This window comes from Papaver somniferum, chromosome 4, assembly GCF_003573695.1.
Source record: "Papaver somniferum cultivar HN1 chromosome 4, ASM357369v1, whole genome shotgun sequence".
NCBI lineage: Eukaryota > Viridiplantae > Streptophyta > Magnoliopsida > Ranunculales > Papaveraceae > Papaver > Papaver somniferum.
The window spans coordinates 130,665,063-130,669,493 of NC_039361.1; the positions used below are offsets into that span (position 1 = coordinate 130,665,063).

General features: G+C 35.1%; 1 long non-coding RNA gene across 4 annotated transcripts; it reads right to left on the minus strand.

Annotated features, from left to right (window-relative positions):
- Window positions 1–207: 207 nt before the first annotated feature.
- Window positions 208–3,703, minus strand: LOC113274260. Of its 4 annotated transcripts, XR_003322907.1 has the most exons (9): window positions 2,866–3,703; window positions 2,347–2,678; window positions 1,938–2,075; window positions 1,566–1,794; window positions 1,427–1,484; window positions 1,293–1,353; window positions 1,135–1,210; window positions 698–892; window positions 208–381 (listed from the first exon to the last, which is right to left on the minus strand). It is a non-coding gene; the product is annotated as an uncharacterized LOC113274260 (long non-coding RNA). The 4 variants fall into 4 exon arrangements; XR_003322909.1 differs by having other exon boundaries at window positions 2,420–3,703; XR_003322906.1 differs by having other exon boundaries at window positions 2,347–3,703.
- Window positions 3,704–4,431: the final 728 nt, after the last annotated feature.

Sequence of the window (4,431 nt, forward strand, 5' to 3'; positions counted from 1 at the left end):
ATTTTCAGTCGCAAAAACTGTTGCAACGCATTTTTGTCGCAAAAGTTTCCAACAGTTGCGAAATTAGATGGTCGAACAGCTTGAGACAGTTACGAAACTGGGGTTTCGCAACAAATTTTTGCAGCTGCGAATTTTTTGCAACACCAAAAAAATAGTGTTTTTGGGCAGTCAAGACCAGGTTCAGAACTAGAATTTCTTGTACCAAAATGAAATTAACCCTGTTCATTTAAAATCAAATTAATCTAACAAAATCGAGTTACCCCTGTTTTAGAACCAAAACTACTAATTAATGAACTTTACAACAAATTCAATAGACAAAAAACAATGCTTTCAGCTACTTGTACACTTCCCCATTATGTTCCTTCTCCAATTCCTGGAAAACTATTCAAAAAGATAGTCAATTCTAAATAACCAAACCAAATGAGAATGAAGTTAGAAAGAAAACTTGTCAATTCAACTAGGTCAATCATCAGGTTTCAACCACGAATGTAACAATAAGCATAAAGCAAGGGTATTAAGACTACTATGCCAAAAGACAACAAACATGCACAAAACAAAGGTTGAGGGGTGGGAAAAGAGGCAATCCAGAATAAGTATCCAACACCAAAGTTTTCTTGGGTGCTGAAAAAATAGAAATCTCCGCTGCTCATATGCATCAATAAGCTAATGGAAGAAACTAAAATAGATTCTCTCTCACCTGCTCATTTGCTTGTCTATCTCTCTTCTAGATCGAAAAGTGCATATTCAGCATTCTCGAGTTTATTCTCCAGGCGAGAAGTAGTAGAAAATACAATAAGTTTTTGCACTGCAGAGAAAAAGAAACAAAAAAAAAAGGTTCCCAGCAAACAAGTAGCCTATCAACTTTATAAATCGGTGATCCTCCAACCTGAACCTGCACCAACAAAAATAAGGATAAAGTTAGGATGACTGAGGTCTGGGACAACAGCAAAACCATAAAACAAAGAAAAAAGAAGACTGTAGATAATAAGGATGGCAGTAGTTCAATAATGACAAGTAGCCATATATCTCAACATACAAACAACCCAACAAACGAGACTCCCTGCAATGTATAACAGAAACTATAAGCAAGTGGAAATTAAACTAAGAGTGAACCATCTCTGGCTGAAATCTGACCAAATTGCTTCATTATTCTGTCCAGTCTCCTTTGTCATTTTGAACTTGTCTATGAACTCGTTAAGAACTTCCTCACCTGAAAAGGTTATAACCTAGCATCTATTACAACTTGGATGAGTAACAATTCATTCATGTACTGTGACACAAATTTTGCTTACATCTGTCAGCATCCCCATAGGCGAATCAGGCGACTCAAGTCTCATCTCCATTAGTGCACACCTAAAAACAAATCCACGTCAGCCAACTTAAAAACGTGAATTCGTTAAGAAAGATTGTATTGGGTATCACAAACCTGTAAGATAAAAATGTCTGAGACCCAGACCACCGTGTTGAACATCGACACCATCACCCTGGAAACACCATACACAAAAGAGTGAGTGAACGGTGCAATTCTGCTCAACAGATCAGTTGTAAGGACCAAGGAAATGCACCATGTCTACAAGATAGAACTTTATATGCTTCTTCTGGATTTTTTTCTCGCTCTCCCATTCGTTTCCTGTAACTTCCTTAAACAGCCGCGCAAACTCCCTGATTGCATCATCAACATTCTCCTTCTCCTCGACCCTCTCTTCATCTTTGTCATCATCTCTCACTTGCCCCTTCTTGAAGTACAGATGTAACCGGTTTTCAGGCAGCACAATGAGTTGCATAATACAATAGCTGCACAATGGTAGATAAACTCAATTATGTTTAAGCCTTTCATCACCAAAAAGAGTACTTTATCTTAAACAATACAACACTCTCCATCATGCAAAGAGGAATAAAAAAAAAAGAAATGACAGGAGAAAAAAAGTAGGCAATACTCATTTAATTCTCTTCCTTTATCACATAGGGAGAAAGCACAGTTGTAAAGGATTCCATATTTATCGAGGATTTCCCAACGCTCTTCCTGTAATCTAATTAGTGTCCTTATAAACTCCTCTCTTTCCATAAATCTTTAGCTGCAAATACATACACGGCAGAAAAAAATCAAAAGAAGAGGCTTTAGCCTTGACTGTATATAAAAAGCGGATGGTAACTCCAAAAAAATCAACAAGGCAATCAAATGACCAACAATAAAAAATCAAATGACTGGCAATCAAATAAATCCAGTAAATCGAGGTCTACGACTCTCGGTGATGCATGAACATCATACCAGCAATCTGGTGAAGTGCACAAACGTGAAAATTTCAGGCGACGTGTATACATCATATCTTAGAAAATATATCTAACCTTCAGCATTATTCCACATAGCCCCACACATGGCATGACGTGTATACATCATATCTTAGAAAATATATCTAACCTTCATCTCCAATATATGCTCATTTGAAAATGCTCATTCAAATCAATCGAACCAGGGTTGGCACATAATTCCTTAATCTGACTTGAATGAAGTGATCCAAGTGTATGCTAACCAGGTCAGTTTACTTATCTCTTTTCTCCCTTGTGATTTTGTTCTTACATATTGGTGCTTGTTATTTTGAACACCTTCAAACTAAACCATCTCTTCATCTTCAAAATATCATCTTTCAAACTTAATATCCCATTGTTGTGTATCCATCCTTGAGATGCAATCAACAATCAACATTAAACCAACTGACAAATGGCAAACTTAAGAAAACAAGTCATGAATCTAGCAGAACCCCCAAAACACGACATCATATCAGAAATAATACTTATCAAAAGGGTAAAATTCAAGAATAAACCTTCAAAACCTAACTCATGAATAAATCAGGATTTTAGACATACACCGTTAGAGATGCAAGATTTAACAAGGAATCCACAAACTTCAATAATTGGTTCAAACTCAGGTTTCACTTTTTTATCTATAAAATCAGATCCTTCAACTGAATTAGCTCTTCACTTAACCTATTAATCTCTACCTGCACAACAACAAAAGCAATGAGAATTTATTCTCTTAGAGTCTGCAACATATTTTTAGCGTCAACATTCCACTTATCTAGAGCTAAACATGCTCAAATTGATTTTTATCACATATGACCTAAAGTTCAAACTTTTCACGAAACCCATAGTTAATAACTCAATAACAGATTAAGAAAAACCCAAGTTCACAAAGCACGTAACCAATCCTCGAAATATCCTAAATTGAAGAATCTAGGTTAAAGTTTCACAAAATCGAACAATTGTTCTTGAAAATAATAAATTAAAAAGATCAAATTTTGACAGAAACCAAGATAATTAAAGACACAAGAAGAGAAAACAAATTAAATGGTTTACAGTTAAATATTGAAGAAGAAAATGGTTCACAGTGAGATTGAAGAAAGAAAATTCTTATAGATCGAAGAAGATGGTTATAGATCGAATAATATAATACGAAAATTGAGATCGACTCATGGTGGGACGATTTTACTTCCATTAAAAGATCGAATCATGGTGGAGAATGGCGCTGCTAGGTCAGTCATGAAGAATAAAAAAAATGGATTTGAGATTAGGGTTTGATTTGGGATTTGATATCTGTGAAATCAACAAATCATTCGACCATAATCTCGGAGAGATTTTTGATTTAAGACTTCATAAATTATCAGAAACCAGAGAAGTTAACCTTAATCATTATCGGAGAAGAGAACGAAAGAGAGAGAGAGAAAAGAGACTAAGAACAGAATGAGAATGATATTTCTTTTGATACTAATAGTAAGCCGAGTCAGTTTTAATCTGAATGGGCTGAATAATCAACTTAACCATTTCAGCTAAAAAGTGTGGGCAGCCACACTCACGAGTCGCACGCGTACAACTCCAATCTGTTGCGAATTGTAACAAAGTAAATCAATTGCGAGTTTTGTAACCAAGGAAAACTGTTGCAAATTTTTTGCAACAGAAATCCGAAAAAAATATTCACAACAGAGGTAAAGCTGTTGCGAAATCTAGTTACTAATCAAGGAAAATGGTGTAGTGCTCAGAATACTCTAAACTATTGGATCCTTTGAATAATAAAAAACTGAGAACTTCGGATTTTCTTGGTGTTATGACTCCTCTTTGTCGTGAGAACAAGAAACTGAAGAGGGTTTTCAAGAATATTATATTGGTTACCGCACCAATGATTCTCTTCTTAAAGATCGTATAAACGAGCTAAATTCTAAGAAATTAGAATGTGAAAATATTCGAAGAGATCTCTTTTTGTGGGAAAATAAACTTGTTGAATTTAAAGCATGGGTTAGTTCCAAACAAAATAGTTTTGAAGAGAAAGAAAGTGTATATCTCTCACGAGAAAAATTCCTTGAGGATGACCTAACTGGTGCTCTTGATAAAATCAAGACGTTGGAAGAAGAAAAATTTTACTTAAAAAAGTCCAGTGAT